General features: G+C 42.8%; 1 pseudogene; it reads left to right on the top strand.

Moving 5' to 3' along the window:
* The first annotated feature begins 206 nt into the window (after positions 1-206).
* The window catches only part of LOC139184412 (enhancer of rudimentary homolog pseudogene), a 172194-nt pseudogene continuing 146531 nt past the window's right edge, over positions 207-25869 (top strand).

Below are 25869 nucleotides of genomic sequence, written 5' to 3'. Positions count from 1 at the left end.
CTTCTCAATATCATTGTTATTTATATCTCACCTACAATCTATGCTATAAAACTTTAAGAGTGAAAAGTTTTAAACGACATTCAGGTTTCAGGAAGATCCTGTATAAAGAGAAGGAACAGGTTGGTTCACATAAACAGGCACATATATCGGCAAGCTGACATGTACAAATATAGACACCATCTAAAGAGGGCTATGAGGAGGGAGCCATGTCAGAGCTGATGAATTATTCATCACCTGTTCTGCAGAGTGAACACTATCAGGTAATGATCTGTAATTATTAATAAATAATTTAAGCTTTAATAGCTCTGAAATGAAATGCTTAATTGCATCACAACATAATTAATGGAATTAGCTGCAATGTTTAAAATGAGACTTTTTTTTCTTCATTCTTTCTTTTTCACATTTTCTTCACCCCCAGTGCTGGTAACCCAGAGGATAAATAGAATGATTAAACTGTAAATGAGTGTGTGTGTGTGTTTCAGCATGGGAATATGCAAGTGGGTTTGTTCTGTGACTCTTGATATCCAAGGTACTCCAGGAAGGAGAGAAATGAGCTTTGGCAATTCATCACTGACAATGACCCTAGTGGAGAATTTTCCTCAGGTTGACACAATATTTAATTCAGCAAATACAAAAGACCTACTATACACATGGACATGAATTTGAGCAAACCCTGGGAGATAGATAGTGGAGGACAGAGGAGCCTGGGGGGCTACAGTTCATGGAGGCACAAAGAATCAGGCAGGAATCAGCAACTGAGCAGCAAATAACAATTATGTCCAAAGATTTGTGGCTGGTGTGACAGGGTCAGTGAGGAGAGAGGAAGGAAGGGAGTGGTGGTTCCAAACACAACTGAGAGGAATTCCTGGCCCTTTGGAGTTCATGGTCTAGTTTACAAACTTGTAGGTAAAACTGGAAAAGACAGAAGAAAGATCAGTAGATCCAAGGGGAAGCTTGGTGGACCCCAGTGGCTCGCAGGGCCCCAGATCCCATCCAGCATGGAAGCTCCATCAGCCTTGTCACTGTAGGATCCATAGTGGTTCACAGAGCTCTGAATACCCCTGCATTATCCCTGGGCTCCCAGACTTTCTCTACCTTTACCTCCTTTTTGGAAATCCGGGCTCCAGCCTCTTGCTTGCTATTGTTATTGTTGTTCAGTTGCTAAATCGTGTCTGACCCTTTTGTAAGCCTATGGACTATAGCCCCCTAGGCTCCTCTGTTCATGGAATTCGCCAGGCTAGAATACTGAATGGGATGACATTTCCTTCTCCAAGTGATCTTCCTGACCCAGGGATCAAACTTGGTTCTCCTGCATTGCAGGCAGTTTCCTTACCATCTGAACCACCAGGTTAGAGCAGCTTAAATTTATAGACAAGAAAATGGAAGCTTCAGTTAGAAATTTTCAGAGACTTGCATTTTGCAACTCTATCAAAAGGTGGCTTGGCCTCTGCTCCACCTCTTGTGTTTTACACCCACACCCTTTCTCTGCTACAGGAGTAAAAGGTACTCACTTCCCTGTCATTTGACTTCTGGCTTGGCCCTAAGGCTTGCTTTGACCATTGGGCCAGTGGATGTGACTTGAGTAAAGGCTTGAAATGTGCTTGTGTGGTTGGGTTTACTCTCCTGGGCCCTTGCCTTTCTCCAGGAATAGAAAATGTCTCAGAGAACCACTGGTTCAAGGAAGTTGTAAAACAGGCAGAAGAAACCTGAAAGTGTCCTCTCCTTGAAGGCAGACTCAGCCACCTACAACGTAGAGGAGCTGATCTCCAGTGACCAACAGATCAGTAGCCTGAAGCAAACCTACCCAGCTGACCTGCACACTAGTGAGTGAGGAAATAAAAGCTTATTGTTATATGCCATTGAGATTTTGTGGTTATTTGTTATGTAGCATTATTGTGACAATAGCTGACTAATACCACTCATCCATTCCACCCTCAGGCATTCTTAGATATGGACACTTAATTCTTTTCAACATTACTTATTACACTAAGCCAAGACATTTTTAAGACAAGTTCCCAAGCACTTATTCCAACCAGATGGCTCCCCTCGAGCACTCACTGTAGAAATTCTGGAACAATCACAAGGCAGCTAACAGTTAGTAGAGCTGGGATTCGAATCCATCTTTTTGACTCAGAAGCCTAGCTTTCAGCGCTGAATTAAAGGGTCTATCAAATATAAATGAACCCATATTGAAGTCCCCAAATGAAAGTGCCTGCCAAGGCCTGCAGGAGAGGGTTCTCTGCCTCCAGATTATCCACATTACCTCCAAGTGGCCCACTGTTCCTTCTTTCACCTCTTATTTCTTGCACGGTCATTGTGTGGCACTGTGCCTTCACTCCCACTCTTCATCTAGCCTCAAGATGTTATTGAAGCCGTGTGTGTGTGTGGCTCTGGCTGCTCACTGCTTAGAAGCCAATAAACAGGCCAGGCTGGTGGAAAAGAAAGTTTGTTTTCTTTCAGTTCAGTTCGGCTGCTCAGTCATGTCCAACCCTTTGTGACCCCATGGACTGAAGCACGCCAGGCTTCCCTGTCTATCACCAACTCCCGGAGTTTACTCAAACCCATGTCCATTGAGTCAGTGATGCCATCCAACCATCTCATCCTCTGCCATCCCCTTCTCCTGCCTTCAGTCTTTCCCTGCATCAGGGTCTTTTCAAACGAGTCAGTTCTTCACATCAGGTGGCCAAAGTATTCGAGTTTCAGCTTTAGCATCAGTCCTTCCAATGAATATTCAGGACTGATTTCCTTTAGGATGGACTGGTTGGATCTCCTTGCAGTCCAAGGGACTCTCAAGAGTCTTCTCCAACACCACAGTTCAAAAGCATCAATTCTTCAACGCTCAGCTTTCTTCACAGTCCAACTCTCATATCCATACATGACTACTGGAAAAATCATACCTTTGACTAGACAGACGTTTGTTGGCAAAGTAACATCTCTGATTTTTAATATGCTGTTTAGGTTCATCATAGCTTTTCTTCCAAGGAGCAAGTGTTTTTTAATTTCATGGCTACAGTCACCATCTGCAGTGATTTTGCTGCTACTGCTAAGTCGCTTCAGTCGTGTCCGACTCTGTGACCCCATGGACTGCAGCCTACCAGGCTTCTCTGTCCATGGGATTCTCCAGGCAAGAACATTGCAGTGGGTTGCCATTTAGTGATTTTGGAGCCCCTCAAAATAAAGTCTCTCCCTGTTTCCATTGTTTCCCCGTCTGTTTGCCAGAAAGTGATTGGACCTGATGCCATGATCTTAGTTTTCTGAATATTGAGTTTTAAGCCAACTTTTTCACTCTCCTCTTCACTTTCATCAAGAGGCTCTTTAGTTCATCTTTGCTTTCTGCCATAAGGGTGGTGTCATCTGTATGTCTGAGGTTATTGATATTTCTCCAGGCAATCTTGATTTCCCCTTGTACTTCATCCAGCCCGGTATTTCTCATGATGGTCTCTGCATATCAGTTAAATAAGCAGGGTAACAATATACAGCCTTGACATACTCCTTTCCCAGTTTGGAAGCAGTCCATTGTTCCAAGTTCTAACCGCTGCTTCTTGACCTTCATACTGATTTCTCAGAAGGCAGGTCAGATGGTCTGGTATTCCCATCTCTTTTAGAATTTTCCAGTTTGTGTGATCCACACAGTCCAAAGCTTTGACATAATCAACAAAGCAGAAGTAGATTTTTTTCTGGAATTCTCTTGCTTTTTTGATGATCCAGCAGATGTTGGCAATTTGATCTCTGGTTCCTCTGCTTTTTGTAAATCCAGCTTGAACATCTGGAAGTTCACATTTCACATACTGTTGAAGCCTGGCTTGGAGAATTTTGAGCATTACTTTACTAGCGTGTGAGATGAGTGCAATTGTGCAGTAGTTTGAGCATTCTTTGACATTGCCTTTCTTTGGGATTAGAATGAAAACTGACCTTTTCCAGTCCCATAGCCACTGCTGAGTTTTCCAAATTTGCTGGCATATTGAGTGTTGCACTTTCACAGCATCATCTTTTAGGATTTGAAGTAGCTCAACTGGAATTCCATCACCTCCACTAGCTTTGTTCATAGTGATGCTTTCTAAGGCCCACTTGACTTCGCATTCCAGGATGTCTGGCTCTCGGTTAGTGATCACACCATCGTGATTATCTGGGTCATGAAGATCTTTTTTGCATAGTACTTCTGTGTATTCTTGCCACCTCTTCTTAATATCTTCTGTTTCTGTTAGGTTCATTCCATTTCTATCCTATATTATGCCCATCTTTGAATGAAATATTCCCTTGGTATCTCAAATTTTCTTGAAGAGATCTCTAGTCTTTACCATTCTATTGTTTTCTTCTATTTCTTTGCATTGGTCACCAAGGAAGGCTTTCTTATCTCTCCTTGCTATTCCTTGGAACTCTGCATTCAAATGGGTATATCTTTCCTTTTCTCCTTTGCCTTTTGCTTCTCTTCTTTTCTCAGCTATTTGTAAGGCCACTTCAGATAACAATTTTGCCTTTTTGCATTTCTTTTTCTTGGGGATGTTCTTGATCACTGCCTCCTGTACAATGAATGTCATGAACCCCCATTCATAGTTCTTCAGACACACTCTATCAGATCTAATCCCTTGGATCTATTTGTCACTTCCACTGTATAGTCATAAGGGATTTGATTTAGGTCATATCTGAATGGTCTAGTGGTTTTCCCTACTTTCTTCAATTTAATTCTGAATTTGGCAATAAGGAGTTCATGATCTGAGCCACAGTCAGGTCGTGGTCTTGTTTTTGCTGACTGTATAGAGCTTCTCCATCTTTGGCTGCAAAGAATATAATCAATCTGATTTTGATATTGACCATCTGGTGATGTCCATGTGTGGAATCTTCTCTTGTGTTGCAGAAGAGGGTGTTTGCTATGACCAGTGTGTTCTCTTGGCAGAACTCTGTTAGCCTTTCCCCTGCTTCGTTTTGTACTCTAAGGCCAAATTTGCCTGTTACTCCAGGTGTTTCTTGACTTCCTACTTTTGCATTCCAGTCCCCTATAATGAAAAGGACATCTTTTTTGGATGTTAGTTCTAGAAGGTCTGTAGGTCTTCATAGAACAGTTAAATTTCAGCTTCTTCAGCATTACTGGTCAGGGCACAGATTTGGATTACTGTGATACTGAATGGTTTGCCTTGGAAATGAACAGAGATCACTTTGTGTTTTTGACATTGCATCCAAGTTTTGCATTTTGGACTCTTTTTGTTGACTACGATGACTATTCCATTTCTTCTAAGGGATTCTTGCCGACAGTAGTAGATATAATGGTCATCTGAGTTAAATTCACCCATTCCAGTCCATTTTAATTCTCTGATTCCTAGAATGTTGATGTTCACTCTTGCCATCTCCTGTTTGACCACTTCCAATTTGCCTTGATTCATGGACCTAATATTCCAGGTTCCTATGCAATATTGCTCTTTACAGCGTCAGACTTTATTTCCATCACCAGTCACATCCACAAATGGTGTTGTTTTTGCTTTGGCTCCATGTCTTCACTCTTTCTGGAAATATTTTTCCACCTACCTTTAGTATCATAAGCATATTGGGCACCTACCGACCTGGGGAGTTCATCTTTCAGTGTCCTGTCTTTTTACCTTTTCATACTGTTCATGGGGTTCTCAAGGCAAGAATACTGAACTGGTTTGCCTTTTCCAGTGGACCATGTTTTGTCAGTTGCCAGCAACTCGGGGGGGGGGGGGGGGAGGGTGGCAAACAGGTGTCCAAAGGCCACTCCTTTTCCACTGGCAACCAGTGGGGGGCAAGAGCTTTTATAGACAGAAGCAGGGTTTGGGGGTTGTCAGAGCAGCACAGTCATCTCTGACAATCTTCTTTAGATTGGTCATCGGTGCTCTGACCAGTGTCACCTTGGTTGTTTTAGGTACAGCTAATCTTCATTTCTAGAGTCCATTTGTTCCCATTTCTCTGTGTCCAGTTCTCAGAATTGTGGCAGGTCATATCCTGGGTATAGTCTGGTCATCTTGTAGTTAACTTCTCCATCTGGGGTTTTAGTATCTATGTGACAGCTCAAAGGATATGGCTCTGAATATTATCTATGGCCCCTGAGAAAGAACTAAATTTCTTTGACTATGCTTAATGACTACATTGTTAGTATTTGGTCTCCTTTGACTGTTTTCCTCTGTTTCCATATTTCTCACTTCTCTGATTAAACTTATTCTTAGACTAAAGGTTTCCATAGACAGAAGGCAGACAGAGTACATGGTGGTGGTGAGACAAGGACCACAGGGTCCTGCTCTGAGAGGTGACTCACGCTGATAGAGTTTCCCATCCCAACCTCAGCACCATCTGCAGGGCACAAGTCCCAGCATTCCTGCTTTGATCCAAACACAAGTCATTCTCAGATAAGATGCTTTCTTGCTTATGAAATTTTTCCCATCTAGGAAGGAATATCAGAACTCTAGAGCACAGAGACAAGCCCAGCTCATACCCAGATTCAATGAGGAAGGTTTAGCACATAGACACCTGAGCTGACAAGCTACGTGATGGAGATGGTTGTGTGTCAATTAGGCAACAATGGGGTGAGAGTACTGGGAGGAATCAGGACAGTTAATCTAACTCAGCAGGTGTTGCTGCTGCTGCTACTGCTGCTAAGTTGCTTCAGTCGTGTCCGACTCTGTGCGACCCCATAGACAGCAGCCCACCAGGCTCCCCTGTCCCTGGGATTCTCCAGGCAAGAACACTGGAGTGGGTTGCCATTTCCTTCTCCAATGCATGAAAGTGAAAAGTGAAAGTGAAGTCGCTCAGCTGTGTTCTACCCAGGAGCCCAAATACTTATTTGGTTAAGTGTGGGCAAGATACAACAGCCAAAAGGCTGGATCCAGACGACTAGGATGAGGGGAATTAGGCACTCATTACATAGGACCAAGGTCTTTGCCGTATTGCCCAGTGGGTCAGGATGGTCTGGCTAGAGGGAGACAGGCCAGGGCAGAGGCAAGAGTGGAGATTATGAGAAACCATATTGCTGCAAGGCTCTTTCTGTCCTACCTCACCTTCTCAAACTGGCCATCTCAGCCTGGCTGATGATGACAGTCGATCTGAGTGAACCTGACCATTTCTAGATATGCCTGCCTGTCCCATATGGTCACATCCGGTCTGAATACCCCATTGCTTTCAGCATGGCTGGGATTGTTTTCTCATATTTCCATACTCTTTTATATTTATAGTTTGATGTTCAATCATTCTAACTCAAGCTTTTAGTATTGAAAGGTAAAAGAGGTTATTGGATTTCTCTTCCTTGTACCAGTCAGAAGCATATTCCCTCCCCATCTTCCCAGTCATTAGTAAGCTAATTTTTTTTTTTTTAACACTATGTGGGACTTCCCTGGTGGCCCAGAGGTAGGAAACCCCCTTTGCAATGCAAGGGACACAGGTTTGTTCCCTGGTCTGGGAAGATTCCACATGCTTTGGGGTAATTAAAACCGAGCACCACAACTAAGACTCAATGCATCCAAATAATATTCTTTAAAAGAATATTCAATAAATATTCTTTAAAAAATGCTATGTGGACCTAAGATTATATCTAATTTGAAGTGTACTTTAAATATGCATCACATTACCCAAGGACGGTTTCCTGGGTAGCTCAGCTGATAAAGAATCTGCCTGCAATGCAGAAGACCCCGGTGCGATTGCTGGGTTGGGAAGATCCCCCAGATTAGGATAGGCTACCCACTCCAATATTCTTGGGCTTCCATGGTGGCTCAGACAGTAAAGGATCCACCTGCAATGCGGGAGACCTGGGTTTGATCCCTGGATTGGGAAGATCCCCTGCAGGAGGGCACAGCAACCCACCCCAGTATTCTTGCCTGGAGAATCGCCATGAACAGAGGAGCCTGGTGGGCTATAGTCCATGGGGGTCACAAAGAGTCAGACACAACTGATCGACTAAGCACCCCAAAGGATCTATTCACTATCTCTGGGTTGTGTAAAATAAGGTGTTGAAGGGTAGATGAAATCTTTCCAGGCTATCTGAAGAATGAGTAGGATTTAGAACTCACCCCTCTGCCTTTCTTTCACAATATTAGTTCTGTGAATGTAATCACTTCCACTGTGACCCTATTAAACCCAAATTACTTGAATGAATAAAATGGCATATCAGAACAGAACCTCAGAAAACTTTCGATCCAAACCCTTTATTTGATGGTAAGGAAAGTGAAGTCCGGAAAAGGAATTGGTGTTGGTGCTCTGGAATCTAGAGTAAAATTCCAAAGAGTCTCCTGTTTATTGGGGAACGGTTGTTGTTGGGTTGGGGTGGGAGTGGCGGTGGGGGAGGTGGGTGGGGAAGGTGTAGGGTCTAGGGGCTTGGGCTCTTCAGGTAGAAAGCCTAGGCCTAAATTCTACCTCTGACACTCACTAACCTTATTCAATCTCTCTAAAATTTAAGTTTCCCATCTGTAAGATAGGGATAAAATTGCACCTCTCTTATAGGGCCATTGTGATGGCTACATACAGTCATCCATTGAAAATCATCATTTATAGTGCCTGGCATATTATAAGATTTTAATAAATATTAGTCACTTATGAATAGCCTGTGGGGTATCTGGGGGACAGTGATCAGAGTGGGTCCATAGGGTCTCAGAGTTAGACATGACTGAAGTGACTTAGCATGCACACCCATGTGAAATCTATGTTCCCTGACCAGAGATCGAACTCTTGCTCCCTGTTCCCCTGCATTGGGATCATGATGTCTTAACCACTGGACCACCAGGGAAGCCCCTGTCTGACCACTTTTTACCACTTTCATTATCACTTCTTGTTCATCCCACTACCATAGTCTTTTCCCTGGATTGCTGCAACACTTGTAACAGGTCCCCAGGCTTCATTTCTGGTTCCCTGGGTTCTATTTTCCACACAACAGCCAGAAGAATCCTTTTAGAACTTAAGTAAGATTGAGTCATCTTTCTGCTTAGAACCCTGAAATGGTTTCCCATTTCACACAGAACAAAGCCAAAGTCATTTTAGGTGCCCACAGGGCTCTGTATGATCTGCCTTTCAGTCTCATCGGATCTTTTCTTCTATTGTTCTTCTCTTGCTTGAGTCTCACCAGTCTCCTTGCAGAGCCTTTCCTAAATCCTTTCACTGGCTGGCTCTTCTGCTGGGATCCTCACATCCTCATCACAATCACCCCCACTTCTTTTGAGTCCATGTTCAATTGTCACCTTCTAAATAAGGTCCACCCTGACCACTGTCCCCACGAAAATTTAAAATGTCAAGTCCCATCTGACATTTTTTCTATTCTTTTCCAGGGGATCTTCTGGACCCAGGGATTGAACACGGGTCTCTTGCGTCTCCTGTATTGGCAGGAGGATTCTTTACCACTGAACCACCAGGGAAGCTCTAGCATTTACTATCTTATAATATATTAAATTTCTAATTTTAAAATTGTTTATCAACTTACCATATTTCTTAGTTTTACTATGTAGTTTATAAGCTCCTGAGAAGTAGGAACTCCTATTAATATTTTATCATACTTCACAGTTTCTTAAACTTAGTAGTTCAATGAGATTTATTGCTAAAACGGTCCCATGTGAATATAAAAGCTGTCTCTTTTGAGCAAAAAAGACTGATTCTTTCAAAGCTTGGTAGTAAAGTAGTGCCCTCCTAGTGAGTCAGCATTTATTAAACACCAACTGTTAGCAGAATTTTCTGACAGGCTCTGAGATAGACTTTTACGGATGGTCTTATCTTCCTGTGGAAAAGGCAAGTTAGGCCAATCTTTGGACCAGTCAGGGTTCTGTATTTTCCTTTGCCAGAATTAACCAGAACAGGACAGATGCATTACCAGACAATTTAGGAAAAGATATCTGTGGGGGAAGGGTTGCAAATTTCCCAAATGTTAGCTCTGCATAATTGCATTTTCATTGTGATTGAAATCTCAAGTCAAATTCATTTGCCTGTAGTGTATAACTAAAGTCTCATTTAATAAGTGTTGGTTACATAGAGGTTGTCTGAGAAATGAGAGTAAGAAATTATTCTTCCTCTGTAAATATATTCTTATTTCCTAGGAGGGAAAGACAGCTGCCCCGCCCACTGGTCCAATTCTAAAGCTGAGAGAGAAAAAGAAAAAAGCAGTGGATCTTATTGGACCAAGTTTTGTATGGACTTCATCTGCTATGCCAGGAATGCTCTGATAATACTTCTCACCCTCCTCTGTCCCCTGCCTCCAATGACTCCCCTCCACACAAGGGCACAGAATACCACCTCCCATCTCCCCAGATTTTCATATTTTAACTGACCTTCTGGTTGCCATAGGATGGGTTGAAGTTTACATAAAAGAGAGAATATAACTGGTGGAGAAGCAACTTGCACTGTCCAGGAATTTCATTGAGATGCTATTTTTAGTAACCACAGTAAACATTTATCAGTATAAGCACAGTGCTTGAAACAGGCAAACCTATTACAGAAATAAGGGCTGGTGAGTTCACAACCCATGCTGTTATGCCTTTGAGAGGCTGCCATTCGCTGCAGAAAATCCCGAGAAGCACTGATGGCTGTGGTTTGGGTTCTGGCAGTTTCTGGCTAAATGACTCTAAGTTGCTTTATCTTTCTGGGTGTTGTGATTTGTAAGCATTATGTTTAAATGGCTGACCTTCACTCTGTAGAGCAAAATGAAACACCCCAAATCTATACAAAAGCCTGATATTTTGCTCATTAATCCCAGAACCCCCATCTCCCAGCTAGCATTCCCTCTCCCCTCCAAGCCAGGGTGAAGGTCTCCCTCCATCTTGCGCTTTCTTCTCTGGTCTGGCTCTCAGTTGCAAAGCACCAGACAAAGAGCCCTCCCTAAGCACTCGGGATTTTTCCGAGAGCCCATTCCCTACCACTCTATTTCAACATGTATCACTCTGCGTTAGTCTTATTTCCTTTATGTTTGTCTTATCCACTGGACTGTGAGATCCTCAAGGGCAGCAACTATGTTTTATTCATCTTTGTTTTTCTAACAGTGCTTATCATGATGCCTGGACAGAAAAGGTTTCAATAAATGTGGGTTGAATGAATGTCTCTCTGAAAATTCCCTGCATGTAAGCAGTCAGTCTTGCTGTGGACTGTCCATATATCATCCTTTTTTTCCCCCGCTAAAGCCCCTACATTTTTGTTCTGGGTGGAGACAGAAAGGAGAAGGCTTGCACAAAAGCAATAAAGTGTACATCGATGACTTACAGAGTAGGTACCACATAAATGTTTGTTGGTGAATAAATGACTAAAATGAGTTTTCGCAGCCTGTCTGTCTAGAGTAGCCACTTCTGACCATTCTCTCTGAGCTTACTGCTGCTCCCTACCCTTGCCTACTCATTACCTAAAGGGCACCATTTCCTTGCCAAAATTGATTCACAAGGGGACAGAGTGGTTGCTCTGTGTCCCGGGACAGCTAGAATCTTAAGGTTAATTGTAAACCATCAGTAGAACTGGAATGGAATCTGGATCCTGACAGCTGGGTTTTGGATTCTCCTGGAGTCAGACCCCAGATCTAGACACAAAGAACTGATGGACCCCGAGCCTCTCCTTGGGCCACACCACTCCTCTAAGACATGCTTCCTGCAAGTTTGTGTCTCTTAACTATTTAAGCATGAACCATTCATTACTCAGACTTCCTACATGGTGCTAGTGGTAAAGAACCCATCTGTCAGTACAGGAGATGTAAGAGACATGGGATCGATCCCTGGGTTGGGAAGATTCCCCTGGAGGAGGTCATGGCAATCCACTCCAGTGTTCTTGCCTGGAGAATCCCCATGGACAGAGGAGCCCGGTCCATAGGGTCACAAAGTGTCAGACATGACTGAAGCGACTTAGCATACTCATTCACTATGCAGTCATAGAGTTTTTCATCACAACACTTTCCATTTATTTCCTCCCCTAACTTATCCCCAAGGAAGAGAGTGAGTTACAAAATGGAGATAGCTACAGAAAAAAGGGAAAAAAAGACCTATATATTCTATAAATTCTATAATATGACCTTGATTTTTTTTTAAAGAAAACCCTGCATAGTGATGCTAAATAGTTATTCAGTTCAGTTCAGTTCAGTTCAATTGCTCAGTCGTGTCCGACCCTTTGCGACCCCATGAATTGCAGGACGCCAGCCCTCCCCATCCATCACCAATCCCGGAGCCCACCCACACTCATGTCCATTGAGTCAGTGATGCCATCCAACAATCTGATCCTCTGTCATCCCCTTCTCCTCCTGCCCTCAATCTTTCCCAGCATCGGGGTCTTTTCAAATGAGTCAGCTCTCTGCATCAGGTGGCCAAAGTATTGAAGCTTCAGCTTCAGTGAACATCCAGGACTGATCTTCTCTAGGATGGACTGGTTGGATCTCCTGTGGTCCAAGGGACACTCGAGAGTCTTCTCCAACACCACAGTTAAAAAGCATCAATTCTTTGGTGCTCAGCTTTCTTCACAGTCCAATTCTGACATCCATACATGACTACTGAGAAAACCATAGACTAGATGGACCTTTGTTGACAAAGTAATGTCTCTGCTTTTTAGTGGGCTATCTAGGTTGGTCATAACTTTCCCTCCAAGGAGTAAGCATCTTTTAATTTCAGGGCTGCAATCACCATCTGCAGTGATTTTGGAGCCCCCCAAAATAAAGTCAGCCAATGTTTCCACTGTTTCCCCATCTATTTCCCATGAAGTGATGGGATCAGATGCCATGATCTTAGTTTTCTGAATGTTGAGCTTTAAGCCAACTTTTCCACTCTCCTCTTTCACTTTCAGGTGTGCATAGTGTCTTAAATGTAGTGTTTTATTTAGTACTTCTAATTAATCACTTGGAGCAATAGGCTTCTCAGTTTGCAGCTGAGGAAACTGATCCTTAGAGAGTTTGTCATTTGCTTAAAGTTAAGCAGCTGATGAAAAAGCAATGTGGAGGTCAAATACCGACTCCAGGATCATGCACTGTGTAGAGGCTTCTTCTGCAAGCTCCGCCCTCTACTCTGTCCTGGGTCCCGATGTCTGACGTTCTGGTTGCAGACAGTAGGCTGTCCTTGGCTGAGGTGAAAGTGCAAAGAGTCGCTCAGTCGTGTCTGACTCTTTGAGACATTTTGGTTTGTAGCTTGCCAGGCTCCTCTGTCCATGGAATTCTCCAGGCAAGAATACTGAAGTGAATTGCCAATTCCTTCTCCAGGGTTTTGGTTGGGTTAGATCTATACCAAACTGAGAAAGGGCAAGCTATTCTTCTGAAACTGCGTATCTTTTCTGCTATCATTCATCTTAGCCTTTGTGCTCCATATTCTCCAGAATTCTCCCGGTCCTCTCCTCTAGATGCTTCTCTTTTTCGAAGCCTCAGCTCTTACTTCCTGCCAGTCTGGTCTCTTCCTCTGGCTTTATGCTCGAAGGCCGTTTCCTCTCAGTGAGTCCTGAGTGACTAGTGCCTTTGATTTTAGAGACTCCGTTAGGTGACTGGAGAATTATTTGGGTGCAAAAATTTCTAGTAAGTTGCTGAAAAGTTTTTAGTCATTCTGTTCTTTGCAGCCATGTGGACTATAGCCCACCAGCTCTTCTGTCCATGGGATTTTCCAGACAAGAATACTGAAGTGCATAGCCATTCCCTTCTCCAGGGAGGGGATCTTCCCAACCAAGGGATTAAACACGCATCTCTTATGTCACCTGGGAAGCCCCCAGTGATTTCATATCTAAACCCTAATGAGACTTTAGAGCACCACTAATAATTCTTTCAATATTTATACACCTCCCCATCAGGTTTGTAAAACTGTGCTTTCCAAATGATATATACTTTAAAAAGACAAAGAAGAGTGGGCAGTGGGAAAGGCAGGATGGAGGGAGGGAAGACAGGAGGAAAATTCATGTTGGTAAGGTTTTCTTCTCTCCCTTGTAGGAAAGCAATAATCTGGATTTCTCATTATATGAGTCTTTTATTTTCATCCATAAAGCAGTTCTATCCTATTCTTTCCGGAGTGGAAAAAAGACGCTGCAAAGCCACATACCCTGCCAGCTTGGGATGCAAAAATGATAGGGGACTGTCTCAGCAACACAGCAGGAGGAGTGCATGTCAGCAAAATGCAATCAGCCAACGTCAAGTCCAGCGAGGGAAACTCGAGTTAACAACGCCCCTCCGCTTGTGAAAATTGTAGTGGCTGGAAAGGAGAAATGTATTTGAGGATATAGCCAGTAATAAAGTGCCTTCACTGGGAGGCACGTTACGAGAAGAGAGCCATAGTAAGGCAGATAATAGGGTTTAAGGTCCAAGGGTCTTTCTGCTAGAGACAAGGAAATTCAAGATGCGGCTGTCACTGGGAGCTGGTGTGGTGTAATGGGAAAATTCCAGGCAAAAAGTCAGCCTCACTCTGTGTCCTAAGCAAAGGTCTTAAATCAGACTTAAATTCCGGGTATAGGAAATAGTGATCTGAATAATTTACCTAAATAGGTTGTTTGAAGACTAAGTGACATGACATGTGAACAGTTTCTGGTAAATATTGTTTAATGATGTGGAATTTTTTTCTCTTTTCGACTAAACCTAAATGTTTTTTTTTTTTCTTTTTTTCCCCTGTTAGTACCACCAAGCCTTTCTATCATCACAAACTAGAGATATGAAGAGTTGGAGTGAAGAAAAACTTGAAAAGTATCTAACCCTATCTTCTTGTGTCACACAGGTAACAAGGAAAGCTTGATTTGGTAACACAGTCAAAAACTTTCCAAAATCCAAAGTGCTGTCTGTTTATACATGATAGCTCAGAGGTGGGAGAACCAAAGGGCTTTTCTGGAGGAGGCGATCTTGCTCATATTGTTTAGCTCCTTCCTCTGTCTCTATGTGGAGGCTCTAGGCACCCTTAGAACCCTCATCACTATCACACTAATTCTATTATTTCTTCAATAATATTTGAGCATGGATGTGGCAGCCATTCTTTGGGCAAAGGTGACCTTGGGGCATGGTAAGCTCTTTTCATTTTTTCATGGTGCCAGGGCACCAAATTAAAGAATCTGAGACCACTATTTGGGATTGAGCTCTGACACCTAAAAGCTATGAGACCATCAGTAATTTAACTGACCACTCTATATCTCTTCATTAAACTTTGGAATAATTAGACTGCCAACTCACAAGTTTTATTTTAGGATCAAATGAGATCATGCAAGTGCTGAAGGTGGCAAGTGATTTTTATCAAGTTTCAGAAGTATTGTAAATGATAAAATACTGTGTAAATGCAATTAGTATACATATATTTTAATATGCGGAGAAGGCAATGGCACCCCACTCCAGTACTCTTGCCTGGAAAATCCGATGGATGGAGGAGCCTGGTAGGCTGCAGTCCATGGGGTCGCTAAGAGTCGGACACCACTGAGCGTCTTTACTTTCACTTTTCAATTTCATGCATTGGAAAAGGAGATGGCAACCCACTCCAGTGTTCTGGCCTGGCGAATCCCAGGGACGGGGGAGCCTGGTGGGCTGCCGTCTATGGGGTCGCACAGAGTCGGACACGACTGAAGTGACTTAGCAGTAGCAGCATTTTAATATGAGGCTTGATTCTGAATGTCAGGCAGCAAATTTCATGTATTAGGTGATCTTGGGGACTCTGTTTTGAATGTGCTCAGTCACTTAATCCTGTCCGACTCTTTGTGACCTCATAGATTCTAGCCCACCAGGCTTCTCTGCCATGGAATTTTCCAGGCGAGAACACTAGAGTGGATTGCCATTTCCTACTCCAGGGGGTCTTCCTGACCCAGGAATTGAACCCACCTCTTGTGTCTCCTGCAATAGCAGGCAGATTCTTTACACTAGCGCCACCTGGGAAGCCCCTCTGTTTTGAACAATGGGTGAAATTTTCATCAAAAGGTAAAAGCTAAGGAGGGGCAAGACAATTATTTCTTTCATGTCCAGTAAGAAGCCTGTTTTGCTTCCTGAAGTGTATTTCAACGCTTTCGTTTTGCAGAACCTGCGGGTTTGTTCCTTGGGTTCATAACCTAGCTGGCACGTCCCCAGCCGGCAAGGTGCATTTGAGACAGATTGCATCCCCGGTTTTCTTGCTCTGGCTGACTCACCAGCCACTGTCCTTGTCTCTTTGTTACCCGAGAAAGCACCAGGAGAGGCTAGGCAGCTGCTGTTGGACCCCTAAGTTCTCCTGTGGGACCCACTGGCCAAAAACACCTCCACACTGATTTCCCCAGGCCACAGGCCATCTGGGGTGCAAGGTCGCCCTTCCCAGGAAGGAGACTGAAGGAGTAACAGGTGTTAATAAATGCAGATCCATGGCCAGAGGCTGGCATGGAACATTTTATTAGGCAATCATATATTTTCATTAGTAATGGTGATGAAGCAGTTAGGTTTTTATTGGGTATTTTAATGTTTCATTTTGCCACCACACTTTATTATCATGTCAGCCTATTGCCTGCTGAGGCAGGCCTCTCTAGCTCTTTTCTTCTGTGCAGAAGGCCTTCCAGACAATTCCTTTCCCCAAGCTTCAGCCATAAGATTGCTTCCCATCTGCTTACAGAGACAGCAGGGTCGTTAAAGGCCATGAAGTCAATGACAAATCCAGTTCATAATTTTTATATCCTTGTTATAAACTGACACCCCCCAGAACGTTATTATGAGGTGAATGGTTTAAGTGAAGCAGGAACAATCAGACCGTTTCACACACGAGGCACCAGGACTTTGATTTGCAGAGCTGCCTGACAATGTCCGGGGAATACGAGTAGGCAGCCTCGCTCTGCTCCCTGTGGGGAGGGAAGGTGAGACTTGTGGTATTAGAAGGCCCTGTGAGTCATCTGATTACCATGACTCTGCTCACTTGAACTATAGGGGAGCTGAGGGTGCCTTGAGCAAGGTCACACAGCCAGGTGAAGAACCCAGACCTCTGATTCCCATGTCAGGCTCTGCCCAAAAGATGCTGTGGTTTTCTTGATTGGAAGAGGGTCAAGCCCTGGGCTTGAGAGGACTCATGGGAAGCAGCCTACATCACAGCATCACCAGAGGAGATTTCTGGGATCAACTAACTCATCCCATATGTCATTTTCACAGGTCAGAAAACTGAGGTGAGGAGAAATGATGTACCCACAGTAACATGGCATTCAATGCCAGCCAAACCAGTTCCCAGACCAGAAAAAAAGCCATTATCTGCTCATAGGGCTACATAGAGTCCAGAATGACTGAGGCCCCAAAAGGAAAACTATCACTTTAAAAAAATTGCATAGAAGTCTAGCTGATTCACAGCTTTGTGTTAGCTTCAGGTGCACCGCAAAGTGAATCAGCTATGCACATACATGTAAGTGGTTCCCACTGGCCGTAACAGGGCACTGGGAAGGCTTTTCCTGCACTATAAAACAAGACCTTGTTAGCTATCTATTTTATGTATGGGCTTCACAGGTGGATCAGTGGTAACGAATCCAATACAGGAGTAACTCCTGCCAATACCGGAGTTACAGGAGACACAGGTTCAATCCCTGGGTTGGGACGATCCGCTGGAGGAAGAAAGGGCAACCCACTCCAGTATTCTTGCCTGGAAAATTCCATGGACAGAGGAGCCTGGCAGGCTACAGTCCATGGGGTCACAAAGAGTCAGATAGAACTTAGCGACTGGGCATGCACAAATGTATTTTATATATAGTAATGTAATATGTTACCTACAGTTACTAGAACCATGTTATCTAAAAATATTCACAAGGATCTATTTCTGTAACATGATGTCTTATACATGATGTAAACACAGGGATTATTGCAATAACTATGCTGCATTTTCTGAGCAGTGTAATAAATTGAAAGTGTCAATATTTTATAGTTAGAAAAGCAAGAGTTCAAATCCTGAATCCACCCTGTCCCAGGAAAATGATCTTTTTTAAACTTTTTTTTTTGAATTGGAGTGTAGCCAATTAACAATGTTGTGATGTTTCAGGTGTGCAGGGAAAGGACTCACCATACATATACATGTATCCATTCTCCTCCAAACTCCCCTCCCATCCAGGCTGCCACATGACATTGAACAGAGCTCTATGTGCTATGCAGTGGGTCCTTGTTAGTTACTCATTTTAAGTATGGCAGTGTGTACATGTCCATCCCAAACTTCCTAACTGTCCCTTCACCCTATCCTTCCCCGATCTGGCTATCAGAATGATCCTGACACTTAATTTCTTAACTTGTAAAATGGAGATTAAAAATCCCCCATTTTCAAGTGTTGAGAGAACTCAACCAGGCAACATATATAGAATGCTTTGTCCTGGCATAGGCCATGAACTATATGGCTGCTATTATAATTATATAATTATAAAGAGAGAAGAAATGTGTTAGGATTGTGGCACTAATGAGAGTATACCTGCCTCCCAAATCCCCTTTATGATCAATGGTTTCCTTGCTTCTTGAATGCCCAACAAGAACTATACTGGACTTTGAACAGGCTATAGAGCCTGTTTACTTTGCTTCTCTGTAGCTATGGATGCACAAACTCTTACAACAATAGAAGGGTTAAATATAAGTTAGATAAGGTGCTTTATCAGAGAGGAAAACAAGGTAAACTGGAAGGTTAATTTTCAGAAAGGGATTCATGGTGTATGCAGAAGAAATCAGGTAACTTCTGAGATACTCTTTTGTTCTCTTAAGCACTTCTCACAGCACTCAGCATACGGTTGGTGACCTACAAGTATTTCTGAAATACTGAATGAAGCAGGCTGGTGGACCAGAAAAGATGTCCCCATCTTCTCTTAAGAAGGGGAGTACAGGAGATGAGGGTTGGGAGGATTCAAGGAGAGAGTCTGTATTTCCTTCTTTACCAGGAGCCCCAGTTGTGAAAGGGATCCATGAAAGAATGAACACAGCTTCCATCTGTATCACTTGTGTCTATAAATCTTCCTAGAATATTTTAAGAGAGTTGGTTGCATAGAATATCACCTGGGATTCTTTCACAGAGACTTCTGAGAAATGGGACAAGAAATCTTAAGACAAATTTATAAGGATGAACAGATAACACCATCTTACACCCACCCCTGCAAGGGTGATAGAAATAATGTAAATGGGTGAAGTAGACCAGATGTAAGATACCGACTCATGGAAATCTAGAAAGTATATGTCCCTGGGAAAGTCATGCCCCTTCCAAAGACAGCTGAAATATTTACTTTTTTAACATTATGTAGGCCAAGAAAAACACTTGTGTGGACTCTATGCAGAATATAAATTTGCGATTTATAAATTTGCCATTCATGGCAAAGGGACATGATAAACTAGCATTGCCATTTGTTACCAGGATCTGGGTTTCTTAGGGCTTCTTCCAAAGTGGCACAGTGGTAAAGAATCTGCCTGCTAATGCAAGGAGATACAGGAGACCAGGAGATGTGGGTTCAACCCCTGAGATAGGAATAGCCCTTGGAGAAGGAAATGGCAACCCACTGCAGTATTCTTGTCTGGGAAATCCTATGGACAGAGGAACATGGCAGGCCACAGTCCATGGGCCTGCAACGAGTCAGACACACCAAGCGACTGAGCATGCGTGGGTTTCTTAAGTGTTTGTTTTTTTTTTTTTTTTTACTTGTAAACTTCAATTTTTATTATTGATGACAACAGCCAACATTAATGGATTTTTTTTCTAATGCAAGACAGTGGGTTAGAGATTTTTACATATGGCTTCATTGAATTCTTATAAAAGAATTCTTATAAAAATTCTTACTATCCCCATTTTAAAAAATTTATTCATTTTAAAATTTTATTTGGAGGCTAATTACTTTATAATATTGTGGTTTTTGCCATACAGTCACATGAATCAGCCACGGGTGTACATGTGTTTCCCATCCTGACCCCCTCTTCCATCTCCCTCCCCATCCCATCCCTCAGGGTCATCCCAGTGCACCAGCTCCGAGCACACTGCCCCATGCATCAAACTTGGACTGGTGATCTATTTCACATATGATAATATATATGTTTCAATGCTATTCTCTCAAATTATCACACCCTCGCCTTCTCCCACAGAGTTCAACAGTCTGTTTTTACACCTGTGTCTCTTTTGCTGTCTCGCATACAGCGTCATTGTTACCATCTTTCTAAATTCCATATATATGCATTAATATACTGTATTGGTGTTTTTCTTTCTGACTTACTTCGCTGTGTATAATAGGCTCCAGTTTCATCCACCTCATTAGAACTGATTCAAATGCATTCTTTTTAATAGCTGAGTAATATTCCATTGTGTATAGGTACCACAGCTTTCTTTCTTTTTTTTTTTTATTTTAAAACTTTACATAATTGTATTAGTTTTGCCAAATATCAAAATGAATCCGCCACAGGTATACATGTGTTCCCCATCCTGAACCCTCCTCCCTCCTCCCTCCCCTTATCCATTCATCTGCTGATGGACATCTAGGTTGCTTCCATGTCCTGGCTATTGTAAACAGTGCTGTGATGAACACTGGGGTACATGTGTCTCTTTCAATTCTGGTTTCCTTGGTGTGTATGCCCAGCAGTGGGATTGCTGGGTTTTATGGCAGTTCTATTTCCAGTTTTTAAAGGAATCTCCACACTGTTCTCCATAGTGGCTGTACTAGTCTGCCTTCCCAAGAACAGTGTAAATTCAGTTCAGTTCAGTCGTTCAGTCTTGTCCGACTCTTTGCAACTGCGTGAACCTCAGCCAGGCCTCCCTGTCCATCACCAACTTCCGGAGTCCACCCAAACCCATTTCCATTGTGTCAGTGATGCCATCCAACCATCTCATCCTCTGTCCTCCCCTTCTTCTCTGGCCCTCAATCTTTCCCAGCATCAGGGTCTTTTCAGATGAGTCAGCTCTTCGCATGAGGTGGCCAAAGTACTGGAGTTTCAGCTTCAACACCAGTCCTTCCAATAAACACCCAGGACTGATCTCCTTTAGGAGGGACTGGTTGGATCTCCTTGTAGTCCAAGGGACTCTCAAGGGTCTTCTCCAACACTAGAGTTCAAAAGCATCAATTCTTCTGCACTCAGCTTTCTTTATAGTCCAACTCTCACATCCATACATGACCACTGGAAAAACTATAGCCTTAACTAGACGGACCTTTGTTGTCAAAGTAATATCTCTGCTTTTGAGTATGCTATCTAGGTTGGTCATAACTTTCCTTCCAAGGAGTAAGCACCTTTTAATTTCATGGCTGCAGTCACCATCTGCAGCGATTTTGGAGCCCAGAAAAATAAAGTCAGCCACTGTTTCCACTTTTTCCCCATCTATTTCCCATGAAGTGATGGGACCAGATGGGACCAGATGCCATGATCTTCATTTTCTGAATGTTGAGCTTTAAGCCAACTTTTTCACTCTCCTCTTTCACTCTCTTCAAGAGGCTTTTTAGTTCCTCTTCACTTTTTGCCATAAGGGTGGTGTCATCTGCATATCTGAGGTTATTGATATTTCTCCCGGCAATCTTGATTCCAGCTTGTGCTTCTTCCAGCCCAGCGTTTCTCATGATGTACTCTGCATATAAGTTAAATAAGTAGGGTGACAATATACAGCCTTGACGTAGACCTTTTCCTACTTGGAACCAGTCTGTTGTTCCATGTCCAGTTCGAACTGTTGCTTCCTGACATGCATACAGGTTTCTCAAGAGGCAGGTCAGGTGATATTCCCATCTCTTTCAGAATTTTCCACAGTTTATTGTGATCCACACAGTCAAAGTCTTTGGCATAGTCAATAAACAGAAGTAGATGTTTTTCTGGAACTCTCTTGCTTTTTCGATGATCCAGCAGATGTTGACAATTTGATCTCTGCTTCCTCTGCCCACATCCAAGGTAAGAGAAACCCAACTAAGACACTGAGAGAGGGCATCAGAGGGCAGACAGACTGAAACCACAATCACAGACAACTAGCCAATCTGATCACATGGACCACAGGCTTGTCTAACTCAATGAAACTATGCCATCCTGTGTGGGGCCACCCAAGATGGCCGGCTCATGGTGGAGAGGTCTGACAGAATGTGGTCCACTGGAGAAGGAAATGGCAAACCACTTCAGTATTCTAGCCTTGAGAACCCCATGAACAGTATGAAAAGGCTAAAAGATAGGATACTGAAAGAGGAACTCCCCAGGTTGGTAGGTGCCCAATATGCTACGGGATATCAGTGGAGAAATACCTCCAGAAAGAATGAAGGGATAGAATCAAAGCTAAAACAACACCCAGTTGTGGATGTGACTGGTGATAGAAGCAAAGGTTGATGCTGTAAAGAGCAATATTGCATTGCTCTTGGAATGCAATAACCTGGAATGTTAGGTCCATGAATCAAGGCAAATTGGAAGTGGTCAAACAGATGACAAAAGTGAACATCGACATTCTAGGAATCAGCGAACTAGGATGGACTGGAATGGGTGAATTTAACTTGGATAACCATTATATCTACTACTGTGGGCAGGAATCCCTTAGAAGAAATGGAGTAGCCATCATAGTCAATAAAAGAGTCCGAAATGCAGTACTTGGATGCAATCTCAAAAACGATAGAATGATCTCTGTTGGTTTCCAAGGCAAACCATTCAATATCACAGTAATCCAAGTCAATGCCCCGACCAGTAACACTGAAAAAGCTAAAGTTGAACAGTTCTATGAAGGTCTACAAGACCTTTTAGAACTAACACCCCCCAAAAGATGTCCTTTTCATTATAGGGGACTGGAATGTGAAAGTAGAAAATAAAGAAACACCTGGAATAACAGGCAAATTTGGCCTTGGAGTACAGAATGAAGTAGGGAAAAGGCTAATAGAATTTTGCCAAGAGAATGCACTGGTCATAGCAAACACCCTCTTCCAACAACACAAGAGAAGACTCTACACATGAATATCACCAGATGGTCAACATCAAAATTGGATTGATTATATTCTTTGCAGCCAAAGATGGAGAAGCTCTATACAGTCAGCAAAAACAATACTAGGAGCTGACTGTGGCTCAGATCATGAACTCCTTATTGCCAAATTCAGACTGAAATTGAAGAAAGTAGGGAAAACCACTAGACCTTCCAGATATGACCTAAATCAAATCCCTTACGATTATACAGTGGAAGTGACAAATAGATTTAAGGGATTCGATCTGATAAACAAAGTGCCTGATGAAGTATGAATGGAGGTTCATGACATTGTACAGGAGGCAGTGATCAAGACCATCCCCAAGAAAAAGAAATGCAAAAAACAAAATGGTTGTCTGCGAAAAAACAGCGAAACTGTGAAACAGAGAAGCTGTGAAAAGAAGAGAAACAAAAAGCAAAGGAGAAAAGGAAAGATATACCCATTTGAATGTAGAGTTCCAAAGAATAGCAAGGAGAGATAAGAAAGGCTTTCTCAGTGATCAGTGCAAAGAAATAGAGGAAAATAATAGAATGGCAAAGACTAGAGATCTCTTCAAGAAAATTAGAGATACCAAGGGAATATTTCATGCAAAGATGGGCTCAATAAAGAACAGAAATTGTATGGACCTAGCAGAAGCAGAAGATAATAAGAAGAGGAGGGAAGAATACACAGAAGAACTGTACAAAAAAGATCTTCATGACCCAGATAATCACTATGGTGTGATCACTGACCTAGAGCCAGACATCCTGGAATGTGAAGTCAAATGGGCTTTAGGAAGCATCACTATGAACAAAGCTAGTGAAGGTGATGGAATTCCAGTTGAGCTATTTCAAATCCTGAAAGATGACACTGTGAAAGTGCCACACTCAATATGCCAGCAAATTTGGAAAACTCAGCAGTGGCCACAGGACTGGAAAAGGTCAGTTTTCATTCCAATCCCAAAGAACAGCAATGCCAAAGAATGCTCAAACTACCACACAATTGCACTCATCTCACGTGCTAATAAAGTGATGCTTAAAATTCTCCAACCCAGCCTTCAGCAATATGTGAATGGTGTAAGAGGGTTCCTTTTTCTCCGTACCATCTCCACCATTTACTGTTTATAAACTTTTTGATAGCAGCCATTCTGACTGGCATGAGATGGTACCTCATTGTGATTTTGATTTGCATTTCTCTGATAATGAGTGATGTTGAGCATCTTTTCATGTGTTTGTTAGCCATTTGTGTGTCTTCTTTGGAAAAATGTCTGTTTAATTTTATCCCAGGAACAAACAGTTAACCAATCTCCAATAAAAAAAAAAGTTGACAGAACAAGTTGAGAAGTAAGTGTTTAAAACTTATATAGCAAAGGATATTCTGAAATAGCCCAGGGAATGATTACTGAATTTGTCTCCATGTCTATGACATGTTACAAAAGAATTCAGTTCAGTTCAGTCGCTCAGCCATGTCCAACTCTTTGTGATCCCATGGACTGCAGCATACGAGGCCTTCCTGTCCATCATGAACTCCTGGAGTTCACTCAAACTCATACCCATTGAGTCAGTAATGCCATCCAACCATCTCATCCTCTATAGCTGCCTTCTCCTCCTGCCTGCAATCTTCCCCAGCATCAGGGTCTTTTCCAATAAGTGATAAAACCGTAAAAATGACTATGCTTTATAATAGGATAGGACTTCCCAGGTGGCTTAGACGGTAAAGCGTCTGCCTACAATGTGGGAGACCCGGGTTGGATCCCTGGGTCAGGCAGATCTCCTGGAGAAGGAAATGGCAACCCACTCCTGTACTCTTGCCTGGAAAATCCCATGGACGGAGAAGCCTGGTGGGTTACAGTCCATGGAGTCGCAAAGAGTCAGACACGACTGAGCGACTTTACTTTACTCACAATAGGATAAAACATGTGCTTAAAAGTAGAATAAGAACCTCTGTTCTAGGTTCAGAAAAAGGAGCCATTAATTTTAATTAAAAGAGCAGGAAAGACTTGTCACTAGAGCATAACTTTAGAAAACAAAATTCTACAGTATTCCATCAACTTCTGAAGATGTTCAGTGATCAAAATATATCATGGTTTTATGTTCATTTTCTTTCTATCCATCTTCTAGATAACTGCAAATCTAGACGGTGTTTCCTTCAGACTTCTCCCAAAGTTTAGAGATGCTTACATAACCTGTTGTTACATTTTAAGTCTCTGTCTCAAATGCTCTTGCATTTCAGGAACTTTGTTCCCCCAATAATGTATTGAAATTTGTATTCATTGATCATGTGTCAGCCATGGTGCTATTGGTAAAGAACCAGAAGACAAAAGAGACAAAGATTTGATCCCTGGGATGGGAAGATCCCCTGGAGGAGGGCATGACAACTCACTCCAGTATTCTTTCCTGGAGAATCCCATGGACAGAGGAGCTTGGTGGGCTGTAGTCCATGGGGTCACAAAGAGCTTGACATTACTGAAGTGACTTAGCACACACAGAACAGCTCTTTATCCATGCGGCCATTAGCACAGTCACAAATGAGTCACAGAGGCAACTAGTGGCCTGTTACCCAAGACTATGTATGTCCACAGATTTTTACTTTCTTGCATAATTGTGTGTGTGTATGTGTATGTGTTTAGTCACTTTAATCATGTCCAACTCCTTGTGACCCTATAGACTGTAGCCCTTCAGGTCCTCTGTCCATGGGATTCCCCAGGAAGAATACTGGAGTGGGTTCCCATGCCCTCTTCTAGGGGATCTTCCTAACCCAGGGAATGAAACCGCATGTCCTATGTCTCCTGCAGTGGCAGGCAGGTTCATTACCAGCAGCACCAGCTGGGAAGCCCAGCATAATTGTCTACTAACCTTCAAAACATGACTACATTTTACTGAACTACTTTGCAGTGGAGTCCAAATTTTCTAGTGCTTTTATGGCAAATTTCTCAATACCTATTCTGCTTAAAATGAGCCACTCTTTAAGTGTCCCTGATCCTGTGCAAATTCCCAGCCTATCCCACTAACAAGCAAGCAGACAAGAGATAAGAGGGGCACAGCCACCGAGTCTGGTAGAGGCAGCGACATGCTTTCTAACCTGGGATATGTGTGTACGTGGTTAGTTGCTCAGTCGTGTCTAACTCTTTGTGACCCCATGGAAGCAACTGGGCTC

The sequence above is a fragment of the Bos indicus genome, chromosome 8 (genome assembly GCF_029378745.1).
Source record: "Bos indicus isolate NIAB-ARS_2022 breed Sahiwal x Tharparkar chromosome 8, NIAB-ARS_B.indTharparkar_mat_pri_1.0, whole genome shotgun sequence".
Classification (NCBI taxonomy): domain Eukaryota; kingdom Metazoa; phylum Chordata; class Mammalia; order Artiodactyla; family Bovidae; genus Bos; species Bos indicus.
This window is presented reverse-complemented; position numbering and strand designations above follow the sequence as displayed.